The sequence below is a fragment of the Acyrthosiphon pisum genome, chromosome A2 (genome assembly GCF_005508785.2).
Source record: "Acyrthosiphon pisum isolate AL4f chromosome A2, pea_aphid_22Mar2018_4r6ur, whole genome shotgun sequence".
Taxonomy (NCBI): domain Eukaryota; kingdom Metazoa; phylum Arthropoda; class Insecta; order Hemiptera; family Aphididae; genus Acyrthosiphon; species Acyrthosiphon pisum.
The window spans coordinates 105172933-105190234 of NC_042495.1; positions in this window are offsets into that span (position 1 = coordinate 105172933).

Genomic DNA, 17302 nt, shown 5'->3' on the forward strand with positions numbered 1-17302 from the left:
GTTACTACTGACCGTCGGTCAACACGTCCGACATTTAGAATAGATAAAATTACAATACACACGGGAATGGCAAGCGCGATACCTACGAGGAATAAATTGTTGCCAAAGGACTCACCTGAATGCAGGACTATAGTTGTGATGCACAGGACGACGGTGACGATATTATAATTCTTAACGATGTTGGCGTCGCGGGTGGCGAAAAACCGTTTCGTGGCCATCCGGACGACTGCCATTGCAGTTCCGTCGTCGTCGACAATGGTAACGGAAGTGTTGCAGCACACGCATGTAGGGAGAACTAACCGGCTCTGGAATCACACTGAAAGCATAAAAGCACCGGTTTAATATTAAATTTTTATATTTTTTTTGGTATCGCTGACACCTTTTATTATAACCGGATATCCGGCGATTTTTGGCACGCCGCGATGAACGACCTACAGCAGAATCCGAGATAGGTATCGTCGCATCATAAGACGAAAATTTAATAATTATATATTATATATTATATATATATGCATATCATATTATGTGATATAATTAATTAATTTTTCAGTTTTGAAAACGCTCATTACGGGAATGGTATATTATTATAATTGTATTGTACACCGCCAGATCCGTGTTTATAAAACGTTTTATTTATATTATTTATAGTTAACTGCAGATTCGTGGGGAACAATAGCCATTTGTTAACGTTTATAAATATATTTTAAATACCAAAAAAATAGTAGGACTCATGAGTCACGATAATTTATTATGTACGTATAGTTGGGAGTCAGGACTACGTTTAATTATTACGTTTATGGTCCAATCAACCACGAGTGTATTAATATGGTTACGCTGTTTACCTACTTATGTAACTTCCAAAGCTTAAGCGCAACGACCTATAAAATACCACCTCCCCAACCATCGCCATTAATCATAAAATATAACTTGTAGTAAACAAGAAAAGACGCGGATGCGTTTAATGTCTGACAGGTTTACTGCAGTATAATATTCATCTCGAGCTCAACACATGTGTTTTTAAATTGATTTTTTTTCACACTTCGCCGTTCGATTGTTTCGTCTTCTTTTTTATTAGCACGTTTTGATTGAAATATTCATAATAGAGACACTACAGATAATATAATCAATAATATGCGCACATTACATCAAAATTAATATGTTTGTCTTGACCTAATTACGCTGTGCAACATTTCCAGACGCATCACTCGCACACTTGATAATACTACGACGACGATATTTTTTTCAACGGTTTGCCTCACTTAACTTTTGGATACGATTCGTGAATATTCTATATATTGTATAATAATATATAAACATCTGATTTAATTTTTCTCATTAGTTTTTATTTTCGAAATTATTATATATTATTATAGGTAATAGGTACCTACACTTGTACACTTCTTGTATTAGAACCTGGGAATATAATATTTTAATGCAAATTAACACAATTGTGGAGATACATTATGATTGAGGATCAAAAACATTTTTAGATATCGAAATCCCATAATATCGCATACAGAATATTTTTCAAAGCATCAAAACATATTTATCTTATTCAGTATTCTAATTTAATTACTTTTCCCAATCTATCTTAACATTCACGTTATTTTCATTATATTTGCATACACTTTATAGTTGTATATTATTATATTGTATTTATACTTTATAGTGGTATTATATTTTAATCTGTGATCAAATTCGTTTATTCTTTAGTGTCGTTATAGAACCAAGCAACAGACATCATCTCAAAAATAATTAGTTTGAGTGCCCTAATTGAATTTCCATTCGGTACGATTGTTGAGAGATAACTCGTTGTGATACGTCTGACGGTTAGGCAGTTCCGGAATGTCAAAATGTCAATTAATTTTCCATTCGTCGTCCATATATTGACATTTACATTGTAATTTAGCTTAATTTAAACATAAAACGTTTAATCAATAAATAAACATTAGTGAGATTTTTCAATTCTATAATTATTATTATTTAAAACTATTACGTTCACATTTCTGTCGACTGTCGTTATTAATAATAATCATAATTTTTTTTGACGATTCAATATTATACATCATGATTTCTGCCATAAAAGTGATCGGAAGGATCACTAAAAATATTGAAACTAATTTCGTAAGATGAGACGTGGAACTGAATAATGGAGTATGGAATGGCGAGGAAGCTATATTAATTTTAAATTAACAAAATCAAATATGTCAGCCGCAAGACCATGGGCAGAAACCGAAGGAATATTTAAAGATATACCACGAACAAGAGAGTATGATGATTGTGATGATTTATTTTCTATAAGCACAATGCAGCACAAGGAAGGAATTTGTGTTCTATATATGTTAGAGCCTTAATTTATCCGTTGCTAAATATGGATGCTAAGCCACTACACCATATTCTAGTGCAGATCAGTCAAGAGCAAAAGAAGAGAAACAACAAGAGAAAAACGAGCTGAGGTGAACATTTTAGAAAACCACTTTTATGAACCCTCAAATCTTATGAGCTTTACAAATAATTATCATCATGTGATGCTCCAAACACAATGGCGGGGAGTAAAAAAATGTAGAGGGCCTTGAAGAGAAACGTAAAATACAACAGGCTCAATTTGAAAGTTCAAAATGCGAGATGAATAAATATGGGAGTACATAAACTTGTACAAGTCATGAAATAACATTTAGCAAGGTTGAATGATGAATTAAGGCGCTGGACCCCAAAAAAAATATGTAAGTTAAAATCAAAACAGGGGGCAGCTATCGAGATCATCAATTTTTTATTTCATCAGCAAATAGGAATAGAACTTTACATTACAAATCTATTTGTTCATTAAATAGAGTAAAATTAAGAGGAATTAAATGTTCTTTTATGTGGATATCTTATATTTCAAAACGAACAGAGTCAATTACCTGTACGAATTACTTAGTAATAGTTAAGCATAATTTTAGCCAATCTATAGAATTGGATAGCCTATTCTAACGTTATATTTATATGTAAAACTTTAATCATTTTACTTGAATATTTTTTTTTTAATATGAGGTAGTGTGCTATAAATGTAGGCTGTAAGGAGTATTTCTGCCACTTAAACTGTTAATTAATTTGGGAGGATTGTTTTTTAGAGTGATTTAAAGTAGAAAATATATTATATTTGGGTAGAATAAAGTACTAAGTATACTTACTGCAGCAATCAAGATTCAAGAGTCGAGATCTGGAAAATGAGCGCAAATATTGAAGTTGAGTTTTCAAAATAATATTTCAAATAGTACTCTAAATAAATATCTGGGTTAAAATATATATATATACAACGAAAACACAATGGCGTTCAAACAAAATCGTATTATACTTGTACGATATTATTTACAAAGTAACGCCCTTTAACTGAAAACCGTAGATTGATTGGAAATATAAAACAAAGCGTCTGTATAATAATAATATAATAGTATGTTATACAAATATACGAAATCTAAGAGAGATGTGCTATTATGATATGCCTGTCATTGATGATAAATAATAATGATAGTATTTTTATTTGATATATTTATAACGTATACCTACCTACTAGTATTATGTCAGTCTTCCCAGCGATTTATCGACGCAGACATTAACGTGATGAAAAGTTTTTTTTTTCACTTTTTAACTTTTTAACGTATATCTACCAGTTTATGTGGCCATTAATAATACTTAGCAGTTTACCAGTTAATTTGAAGAATAACATTTCGAGACGTTAAAATCATGTTTGTAACTGATATCTACAACTATATTATGACCGTAATTAAAATAAAAAAGGCGTTTATTGCTTTGTTTTGTTACACACGCTGTATACAGTTCTGTATTCGAGGACTTTAAAAAAAAAATAAATCAGTAAATATTTTTTGACTTGATAATTCATCAATAGGCATAAGACTGGCGTAAGAGCGTATTATAATTTCACCGGATCACTCCAGTGTGAATCAAATAGGATCATTAATGTTTGATGAAATTTCCAATTATTTATTAAAATAAATTTAGATTTACAATCGATAAACGCGCATACCCTCAATAGTTTCAGGTGTAAGAAAAAAAAAACGAAACAAGTCAATAAAGCATTCCGTATTTACTTTAAAAGTTTAGACTTACACATTATTATATACCTACCTACTGTTATCATAACTATTATCTTAACTATCATATAATTATAATATCGCGAAATATGCGTATAGTTACCTGCAGTTGTCATACCCTTGAATCATAATATTTTTGCACGTCGGATAAACACAATTTAAATCATAATTCATTATATACATCAGCCAATAACATGACATACATATAATATTATTATCATATTAAATACTCGGATTTGCTCGATAGTATGTTTCGTGCTGGACAGTGGCGTGTATGGTGTATCATAAAAATAATTGACGTGTTGCTCGAATGATTTTATATAGCGTTGACCTACCCCTCGTGACATCGTCATGCCGACCTATATTACGACGTCCTGTTTTTTCTTCTACCAATATCCACCCACCCACCCTCCCATATTTTAGGTGTTGTCTGAGCAACACTTGGACATATTATGTTACGCGCCACCGGTGCGGGATGTTCCGGGACGGTTTTTAAGTTTCGCGAGACTATAATATTATATACGATTGTCGTTAACACCCGACGTGCTGCAATATTAGATAGGTATATAATATTATAACAATATATTAGAATAATATATTATATTATAATATACACTCGCGGGATGCGTATTTTTGTTTTCCCCCATAAAATATTATTATTTTACGTCGTTATCGCATAAATCGCGCATAATGGTATATTTGAACGGGCGCTCCGAGCATATTATTATCGTTTCGATTTGCCGAGCGCGAACATTATTTTCCTCGTGCGACATGTATGATAAATACTCGTATATATATATACCGAGTAAATATAATAATACACGTTTAACCTTAGCGCGTGGATATTCCATGGTACGGCTCTCGCGATCGTTCAGTTTTCAACGACTTTCTAATATCGTCAGATTAAAATATTTAAATACGTATTATGATGATAATAATATAATATATATAGGTATATATATATATATATAAATTACCATATAGGGTGATTCACCAGGCGCGTTCACCCCATTTTTATCCTTTTTTAATGATGCACTTATTCAAATTCTGATTTTTGAACATTATTTTTTTCAAAATGTTTTTGTACCTAAATCGAAATTCGTGTATCTGAGTTATTAAATCTTATGTACAAATTATAATGATCCTTAACAGTGGTTTTGTATATATTAATATATTATAATATAAAATGTATTATATTGTATAAAACTCTATCAATTACGTCTTATTATACTCGAAGAATTAAAAATATAAAATTCAAGTAAAATAAATAAATAGCTTAAACTTTACTCTTTTGAATAATTTAAATTTACATACTGTGATATCAGAATTTAAAAAAAGAATCATTTCTTTAACGATTTACAATAAAAAGAGTGTTACCCACTAATTTGAAAAAAAAATGAAGCGTGTAAGGAGACTCCTCAAACTGCAAAACAAAAATCAAAATATATTGTACTTGTAATTTCCAAAAATGAGCATTTAAATTTAATTCATAATCAAAGAAAAAAGGAGATGCGCGTGCTTGGTTAATCACTCTGTATACTGAAGAACTGTATAGGTCAGGTACCTAAATCATATTATTATGTACTCTCACACAGTTTATAACGTATATGCCTTGCACGGAGCACTTTCATATTATTATTATTATTATTATTATTATTATCAGCGGGTCATCTTTATTTTTGTAAAATCGAAACACTAGGTACCTACTCATCTATCGTCTTTAACAAATAAATATAATCGTTGTTATTATTTTTATTTTCTCGCCACGCATATTATAATAAAATAATAATAATAATATAATATATGTGATAATTTCGTACACAAACACGTTCGTATGTTAAACGGTTTTTGAGTTCGAATCGTATATAAACTTTGTGGACGGGTGTGCGGTAAGGCGATAACGCATTCCTCTATCTCGTCGTTCCTTTCCATATCGCCAACCTTCCATGTACACGATCTTTAAACAACTATGACTTGTTGGAAATTGCATTGCATTTTACCGAACGATTTACGGCCGCAACCCGTGAAGACCATATTATCATAATATTATTATCGTGGCGATAATAATGCAAATTATGCGGCTCGTATTTAATGGAAAAACAAATTTGAAAATAATATTATCCGCTCGAACGATGATAACGCTTTTATTTTTTCGCTCCAACGCTGCAGTGATATATTGCAATATTGCAGTACGTCTTATATGGCTGTTTAAGTAATCATAGTTACTCTTCCCACAGATAATTAAATAATTTCCACTTTGTTCTTTAACTATATACTATTATTATATGTGAAATGTGAATGTGGGACAAAATAACGCTAAAGTTTTGACAGTTCAATTTCGCGTTCGAAAAATTATTTGTCTAAATATTATATAATATACAATAATAATAATATAATACATGGAACGTAATACGCGCGTTTTCAACTGAATTACCGTTTATATTATGATGTTATTATCTTTTGTACAACTCTCCGCCGACTCCTGACAACTATTTAATCTCAAACCATCATTTTAAAATATAATACATAAGTTATATGGGGAGACGAGAAGAGAGACTCCTTGCCAAGTTTGGTCGACGCAACAGTTTCGCTTGGAGAAATTATTTATCTTCGTCTTCGACGCCGTCGTCTCTCACAGAAACCAATTGTTGATGTGTTCGGTCGAAAAACGCTTCTAAAATAATATTTCTAGTTTTTATGACGCGTTCATTGTTAACATCGACTACACTTGGTGCAGCTGTTATTCAACATAATATTGTACGTATATTTTGAATTTCCGAAGCGCGTACATTATTGATCCCTCTATAGACGGCACGCGCGATAATGATGTTATAACTTAGGTACTCGCGTACTTATAAGGGAGATTTTTCAGTAAGATTTTCTGTTGTGCGAAGAACCGACGAATAAGCGCGTTTTCCGCATAATTTTAGACGTTTGCTCAGTTGTTATAAACAGATCAAAGAATATACTTTTTTACACTGTACATTAACGATGGGTTTTTTAAATTTTTATGATACATAATGTGTGATGCAAATTGTAATATTGTATTGTTGTGCTGAAATACACTAAGACTAAATATTAACATTTATGTTTACAAATTCGTTGTAAGTAATTACATAATTAGTCAGTATAGTAACAAGTGTCCAGTAAACATATTTATACAGTCAATGTGTATACACTTGAATCGGAAATAGAATTATATTAATTTACTAATGATGTTGCGCATCAATATCATTCATCTGTACACAGCGCGTGTATCTCTAATCTTTATTTAAAGTACCTTCAATATAATTAGGACGATTTTAAAAGTTTTTTTTTTTTTAATGATTATTATTCGACGCGCTGCAGATCGTTTTCTTTTTGCGTGCAGGGTAAAGAAGATGAACGATGTTTCCGACTTTGAGGAGCTCGGTGACTTGCGCGCGAGGAGTGAGGGGACGAAAACTTTTGTCCGCATTTAGGACCTTTTATGTATATATAATATATATATATTATTATACATAATATAAAGGGACAGAACGGTTCTGTTTTGAAAAATCAAAGCGACACGCCATGAACGGAGGAAAGCAAACGAGGTTTTGACATCCCTTCCCCTATCCACAATGACTGACGAGTGGTCCACGGGGGGCGAGAGACGAGAAAGAAACTTTGCGAGACGAATAATATATATATATTATCGTTTATATTATTATAATGCAGGGCCGGTAAAACGTTCGAATCAATTTGCTAATGGGGCGCGAACGTTCGCGGAGGAGTGATGACGTACGTATAAGGGGATTACCCGATGATATTATGATGACTATACATATAAAATAATATATATTATGTTTAGCTGATATGGTATATTATTTCTGGTTAACTTGGTAGTGTTACTGGATACCTACTATAACCGTACAACTACATAATATTATTTATTATACTCGCGTAAAGTCTATGCAGTTGGTTTCGCGCATTGGCGGCGTGTGATTTCAACGGTATATTATAATAATAATAATATTATATGCCTAGTCTATAAAAAAAAAAAAACTCTTATCCCACCTTGCCACATATTACACCCCCTCGGGCACACTTTGCCGCCGTCGAAGGCCCGACAACACTCCTGCAGCAGCCCGCCACCGCCTATCCGTTGGCATTACTATCATATATCCGCGGATATTTCACCGTGGTGACGAAAGGGTGTATATTTGGCTTCGATTAGGTGGGGGGTGAGCCGCGAGGGGAAAAAACGTATTTCGCCAAATCGATTTTTACGCCCCACCGACCGATTTCGACAGTGCAATTCGACAATGCCCCCCGACCCCGCTCCGCAGCCACACTCGCAGCTCCCTTAACCCTGCAGCAGCACCGAACCCCGGGCCGAGTCGGCAGAGATTTACTCTCTTTAGATACAATATAATATATATTTTTACTGGTACGTATAGGTATATATAATACAGTTGGGCTCGCGGAATGACCCGGAGAGCTGCTCGCACTCCGGGCCCCGCGATACGCGTGGCTCAAGTCTCGAAGCCAAAAATCCGATGGCCCGCGATATCGCTGCATACAGGATTCAATGGGTTTTCGCAAACCTAGACTTACGCGCGCTTATGCCACATATTATATATATATATATATAATATTATATTATAGCCATCATATCGTCATACACGTGTAAGTGTGTAACGCGTGGTCAGAAACACACACGCACACACACACACACACACACACACACATATATATACATTTAGCACACTCTCGCACGGCGTACAGTAATACGTATTGGTACGAAAATATATTATATGAGGCGTAATTAAGCGTAAAAGTCGTGTGCGTTCGAGCATCTCGCTTTCCCTTCGTCTGTACATATATACCTATGTACAAACGGCCGTACAACAATATAATAATATATTAACGTTCGACGACGTGCGACCAACTGTACATAACGCGCACTATACACGTACTTACCCAATGCAGAACGCACCTATGTAACGAACTGATAATTCGCGGTTGTCGAAAATAACGTGTTAGAAAACCAAACAGTCTATGGTGTTTCACGACTGATGGAGCGCACAGACCACCACGAAACCAATTTTAAACAGACAGCAATAATCATATAATTAATATTCTATTTATTAAGACGTCTCTTCGGATTTTTACTGTATTTTTTGTATATATAAAATTTCAATTCATTTTTACACGTTATTATTATAGCTGTATACCAAGTTGTTGTGCTTCGATGACAGTAGAAATAAAATATAATTTATAGATATAATTTATAAATTTACAAGTACAAAAAAACTTGAACTGAATAATCATAATACGTTTGTGACGTTAAATTGACCCTATATTCAAATCGCAGTATCCTGATGATAATCAAACGACTTTCATATAGTTTAATGGCTTTTAATGTTTTTAATATAATCAAAATCAGATCTGATTCTAAAATACCATATTTATGTACCTATATATAATATTAGGCTGATACGGAAAATAAATTACACCGCGGTGGTCAATTGTTGCAATCGACTAGGAGGTATTAATAGTTCCTTTATTTACATTTATTTCAATTAAAATGTTTGCATGGCATTCTATTTTAATTAAATTTTCAATCATGATAAAAATTACCATAGAACAATTACCTGCACCAAAATAATGTAATCACAATGATGTGGAATTTAATGTACCTATATGTTCCATATAATATATTAAATGATTATATAGTTACATGTAAGTACCTAAAATATTATATCTGTTTCAATTATTTACGTCCATACCATTATAATCGTTCGATATTATTAGTTACTTTCAGAGAACTCAGAGATTTCATTCACAATGAAAAACACAAATTATGACCATTTTTCACCCCATCGGGACATTATTAAAATTGCATTCGTCGTTGGGTACCTACCAATCAATAATATATGGCAGGTCCTCAGTACGATTTTCAAACGCCAAGCCGCGAAATAAAACCTATGCCATCCATGGTTTTCGTCTCTGTAGTGCTACAGATTTGCGTCGTTTGGTCTTTTCCGTGCAGATAAGTCAAACAAAGTATTATTAAGTCAAAGCGAGACACACGGACGCCCGTGAAACAGCGTACAAATAGTGATCAATACGACATTATATATAAGCACGCGATAATTGAGCTAAAATCATTAATCTTTATCATCGAACCACCTGATCTATATTCAGGGCGCGTTTATCCGATCAGCAGATTTTTTTTTTCATTTCTAAAAGACCGTCTCCCTGCATATTATTATAATATACTATGCAACACTATACATATATATATATATATATAGTGTCATATACAAAAATATATACCTACGAGTTACCTCGAGTTCACGCGAGTCGCAGTCGTTTCGCGTTTTTAATTTTAACAATTTCGCCAGTGTTGTCATTTGAGGGAGGGGGGCAACTGGGGCATTTGCCCCAGTCTAGTATCTACATTAACCTTAAGTCGGCACATTCACCACACACCTCCCCCCCGTTAAGCTCTATGGCACTATGCTATGAGAATCTGAGTGAAAAAAATTTTAGGTCGGAAAAGCAGTGAAAAATTGCCCTATAGTCTAATAAAAACTGAAATGACGCCACTGGATTTCGCTTGCGTAAAAGTGTTGGGAGTATATTATTACGATTATAATAGTCGTATATTGAGTCTTCGAAGAGTTGATTGTGTGAACTGTGCGTAAATAATATACCGGTACAAACGCACGGCTGTGGATTGGGGCGTCAAGCAGTCTACCCTTCTCCGAACTCGATCCGTAACAAACAGTTAGGGTCGGTGCGGCTCGTGCTCGGAATCAAAATACACACTTTGGCGCACCCTTACAATATAACAATAATCATCATCATCATCATCATCGTCGTCGTCGTGCATTATGCCGTTTGATCGTCGGAAAAAAATTGGCGGGCTTGTGAAATGAATTTAAAAAAATAACAGCCGATATTAAGCCCAAACGATACCGTCAGACACTTCATAAATAAAACGTGCTCTTATATATGGATAATATTTCTACCAGGAGTGCTACTTAACGAGAATTTTCTATTGTTTACCGGATTACAGTCACAAATACCCGTTTACCATCATACTTAATATATTTTTTGATAATAATATCCGAACAATTTTATTACAACGTCTGTTTACTTTTAACATGAAAAAAATATTTTAACAAAACAAGTATTGTAATTAATAAAGCTTAGGGGTGATTGTTGAATGTTGTTGCAATGAAATTCTATCGATAAAATTGATTGCGATATTTCTGTAAAAAATATTCTTTAAGATATCGCACTAAAAATATGTTTTATTTTTTTAATTAAAATGTATACCTACCTACAATATTATTCAGTTTAATTGTATTCCCATTAAATAACAATATTATACTATGTCATATTTAATGCGGTCAACGAGTAACATAAATTAGTTCAGTACCGCTATATACTTTAGTGATCTGCGGCGCATATTTTCCATCAAACTGTTGTTATTACGTTTTATTTTGGCCCATTTAATGAAAAATGACGTGGGAAGTTCTAGTCACAACATTTTACAGGTACTTGTTAAACATAATGGCTAAAAATACATTCATACGCGAGTTCACGAAAAAGTTTTATGATTAATAATTTAGGGTAGGTACAACACGTTTTTGGATTTTTTTTTCAAATGGTTCGTTATTCATAAAATTGCAGTATTATAATTTTACGAAATTCTAAAGACTACGAATACACCAAGAAATTGGTTTTAGAAAATTGCATTAAAAAGATCATGAACAAATCCTCATTTGCGATTTATATAACTTACATAAGCGAATAAAAGTATGGATTGACAGAAAAAAAGAACACGATCAATTACATTAATATTATCATTATTCCTTAGGCGTAATATAAATATTGTAAATCAAAAATATTACAACGAGTTTATTGCGCTATTTTTTCAAACCACAGATCATAATTTAGGTACATACCCTTAATAATGATTATTTATGTATTTTATAAATGTATATGTTTTGAATTTAAACAGTGGTATATTTAGGTACCGGGATTTATATTGATTGAGAATTGTACTGAGGCAAACTATTAAGATACCTACTGTAATAGTTATTATCTGTAATATTGTTAAAGTGCAACAATTATTATTCTCAGTAGATTTTAAGAAAACCGAGTTTATTTAAAAATGTAATGATTGCAGAATAATGACATATATTTTTTTTAAAACTATTTTTCTAACAGTCGCTAGAGAAGTGTATTTGTGTCGTGTATAGTATTTATTTTTTATGTGCATAAATTCTGTTTGTTTAAATTTTAAATTAAATTAGTTACTTAGTGGATTTGTAATCATTTCAATTTGATATACAACTTTCCACATAAAAAAAATAATGCCATCAATTTTAACTACCTATTTGATAATTATTATTGTCACTTTTGTAACTACCAAAGTCTTTAATATGCTAAATGCAGGTACTAGGTACATGTAATTGATTGAAAACTTAAATCCTTATATTACATAATTAAAATGTTATGTTATACTAAAAAAAAATAGTTAAATTATTAAGATAGATAATCTTTTTTTTAATCAATTATATAATAATACTGTATAATGTAAATTAGTTGTATAAAACTGTAAAGTCAATAATGAGGTGTACTTATCTACTTAATTGTTTGATGCAAACTTTAAGCCATACCTATATTTAATCGGCCAAAATTACTCCATTTTTACAGATTCATGCAAATTACCATTAGAGGTATAAAAGTATATTATTGTAATTGTAAAAAGATATCGGTATTGTTAAACGGTTGGTTAAAAATATTATAATATATTACCCAAACGAGTAAATAATAATACATATTTAAAATATAATTTTAAAATATCTAACCTAATTACCTATCAAATATATTATAGACCAACGGGTAGGTACGCATGCACAAAATCCCGAATTGGCGCTATCGTCGAGATAATTTACTAACGAAACGTCAAAAGATATTTATTTTATAAACAGTTCTATGATTTGAAGTAACGTACCAATACCTAATACAGTTAATATTTATATTACTAAAAGTACAAAAATCTGTTGTTCGGCAACTACGCGATTCGTATTTATATTGCGTAGCCGTTCACAGACATCATAGAAAACCTATTATATCGGGCGCAAGCAGGTAAATAATATAAACATATTAATATTGTTGTCGTATACGATTTGCAATCGTAATCGTCGAAACCTAACCAAATACTCCACTAAATCGAGAGTCGCCGCGGTATTAGTAATTAAACGAAAGAACGTTTTTCGTTAAGTCAGGGATGGCTATATTACCTATACTTTATACACGATGAAATAATTTTGGTGAGTATGTCCGGGATTGCCAGTCAGCAATAGAAAGATGTGAGGCGAAAAAAATAAGCGAACGTTTTCAACTGTTTTTACACTTATTGAGGTAGTTATTATAATATGATATACCGTTGATATTAATCTATTGATATTGCTAACATTTAAATATTACTGTGCTCGAGGTCGTTTATTTATTAAATAAACATATTACACCAGTACTACAGCAGTGTTACACGTAGATCGTGGAAATGTGTTCAGTGATAGAAATAAAATAATAAAACCATCGGCACAACCGAATGCCGATATCCTACACGGAGTAGAGGTACCTACGTAATTAGAGATCTCCTAGACGACTTTCCTAGACGAAATCTCTCTACGGTATAATATATATAATATTTGGACATTTTCTGCCCAGAGGAATTTTTCCCAGTCGAAAAACAGAGCATAATATACTTAACGTCTACACAAGAATAATATAATAATATATCCGTCAGCTATTACAATCTTAATATATTAATATCAACAGTCAGTCGTACGAGAAGTTGTCATCGAGTTCTGTTAAAAGACACCACTGAGAGGCTTTTCCTTTTAAAAATTTCCCTTAGCACCCGGAAAACCGCGAAATTTTCGTACGAAAAAAGCAGAGCCCGTGAATTAGTATTATAATATATTATAATATTACTATCATCGTTATATAATATAACTAATACACTGCGAACCGTTCGATTGATGACCGTTAATATCGTTTTGTCGAGAGATTTCCACTGCCTATACGTTCTGGTAACCGCGGTACAGTTGCCGCGGTCTATACAGTTCCGCTGCCTTTATACCAAGAACAAATCCTACGATCGTGTTCCACACCTGTCGGCGACAGCGGGCCCAAGTCCTGGGCATATTATTGCGCATTTTAATGGTATCATCATAGCAGTATTGGCACGAAACCGAAACAACAACGTTTACAGAAAATCGCCACTCACATTGTCAGTCTCGGCGATGCGTTCCGGCGGCTTCGGCGGCGGCGGCGGCGGCTGCTGCAGCAGAGTCCCGCGCGTCTCGGTCGTGTCGCGATGCGCGCGCGTCCGTCACGTACTGAAAAGCGGCGGCGGCAGACTGGCTCGGTAGCCTTTTGCCCACCTTCCCGCCAGCCGCCGCGCGACCACCACCGCATCCCACCCACTCGCGGCACGGCCACCCGGCCACCCGCCCGCGCCAGACCGTCTCGCCGAGCGGCAGATGCACGGCACGCGCGGCGCAGTACAGAGCCGCGCGTAGTACGACTCTAGTAAAATAATACGACTTACCAACCACCACCGCCGCCGCCACGACCACCGCTTCCACTGCCTCCACCTAAGTCACCACCGCCGTAGCTGCCGCCAAACATGCGCCATTCCGTCTATATCAAGTCTTCTACTACGGTGCACACTACTACTACCACTACTACTACTACAACTACTATACTACCACGCTACTACTACAACTACTATACTACCACGCTACTGTTATATACGTGTACTATATGTACACAAGCGAGCGCACGCGCATCAGTACACGATCGTACCGAACCTATACATATGATATAGTACGCGTGTGTATATCATGTCCGTAAGTATATCATAATAATAATAATAATATAATATTGTGTACTCTCCCTCGCACTTTGTAATTTTTTAACTCTTCGTGTGGGCGCGCGCGCGCGCACGTTGTGACCGAACGACATTATACAATACGCGATTTACCACTGTATAATAATACCAGTATACCGTAGCCATTGCACCCCCCAACCAATAATAATTTTATATTTTTTTTCGTTCGTGCCGCGTAGAATAATAATAATATTATATAAACAAATAATTTAATATATTATTTATACACAAAATTATGTGAATCTATGATAAATAATTTGTAATTTGTTGCATATCTGTGAAAAGTTTAATGATGTACATTCAATCTCAGTTCGTATAGGAATCTCAAGATTTCCCTCCGCGTATGCAATGTTTTATTACAATGTAATATTATTGTCTTTGATTCTAGCGATCTATTGACAACGTATAAAATCACGGTGTCCAATTATATTGTTTGCAGACGACAATCTAATGACGTATTGGTCCATACCGGCAACAAAATTGACCATGAACGATGGCCGGCCGTCGGTTAATATTTTTTTCAAATTTTCGTTGTTATTATGATATTGAGAAAAAATTAGTAGGCGCGTGCCACTGGGTTGTGCAGCGGTTTATGAACAACTACATACTTACCGGGGGCTCATCCAGGGGCGTAATTTCAACTTTTTTTTTGTTGGTGCCAAAATGTTTGCAGGCCATTCAAATCATTACCAAGCCCTAGAGAAAACTTTTTTTTTTTGGTTGGGGGGTCAAGTGGGGACAAAAACTGTAGAATATTTGTATAATTTATTTAATATGTCACTTATATTAGTATGAAAATATCAAAATATTGTTACTTTTTTTGACGAACTATGTGTAGGTACTTTTAATGTATTTATTTTATATTGTAGATACCAGTGTATAGTGGTATTTACACTTGGTAAATGGGTATAAATCACCTTTATAATAAAATACCTAACCGAACCTAACCTACACATTTTTTCTCCCTGCATACATTAAGCTAGCTTAATAATAAACCAGAAATGTATTTTATTGGTATCCTTCTTCACAATGTTTGTGTTATAATTTTATCAATTATAATATTGTGGCACCACAAAATCACATCAAACATTCTTGGAAATTAAACATTAGTACAATACATTTTTTTTTTTAATACCGAAAAAATATAAAATATATATAATATAAAACAGTTAAGTATATCGGCGCTTTCACTTATTGTTGGCAGTCCAAAGAAGGCATTTAAAAAAAAAGTTTGACCCCAAATGACGCCCCTGTTTATCTACTCTTAATATTATAACTATTCAACAAAATATTTTTTTGCATAGTTAAATATTTGGATATAGGTACAATGTACATATTATTTATAAAGGTGTGAACAATTATTGGTACATAAACATTGTCTTTAATATTGTTGTTGTGGTTGTTGATACAGTTTCCCTAGTTTTTCGGTCATCAATTACATCGGTCGTTGTATTATGAGGTACCCTTAAAGTAAAATATTGTCATATTTATATACAACTTGTTTAGTTGTATAGTTGTATAAAGAATTTGCGTAAATAATAATTTAGTTTTTGTTTCACCTTGGTAATAAAATTCATATTTAATAAAAAGTTATTAAAACTAAAACCAAAACACAATACTTAATATTATTATCGTAATATCTTTCACGGTGACACGGTCACAAAAATAATATAGTGCATTCGTGTTTCTCGTCGAATCTCGAATACAACTGATCAGTGGCGTATGTGTCAATTGTATGAGACTCTCTATTGCAGCTTGTCAACACTGTTATATTTTCATTTTCATAAGGATTCTCACCTGAATTGTTGACCGTCAAGTTTTCGTCACAGTCGTGGAGTTCTAGTTTATTTGACTTACAACTTATGTTTGAGTGTTGACCGATTTCCACTACTCTGTCACAGACATCTATATTGTTGTCAATGTTAGACTCACAGATGTGTACCGGCAAAAATGTATGTACACCTTCACCACAATTTACAGATTTAAAGATTTCCTCGTTTATTTGATGAGACCTTTCACTCTTACGGAATAAACGCATTATGTTCTTTTTACTTTTCGTAATTTTTTTCAGTCTACAAATTTCATTTACAGCTCGATACGGATGTAGTACCAACTCATCGTTGTAAGGTATTAAACAGTTTATGTTTGTAGGGATATTATTTTCTGTGGTTTCTCTAATGAGTTTACACAGCGTTGAGTTGCTCACTGACAATGCTTTTACTACGTCTTTACTTAGTTTTTTGATATTTTTAGTTTTAAATAC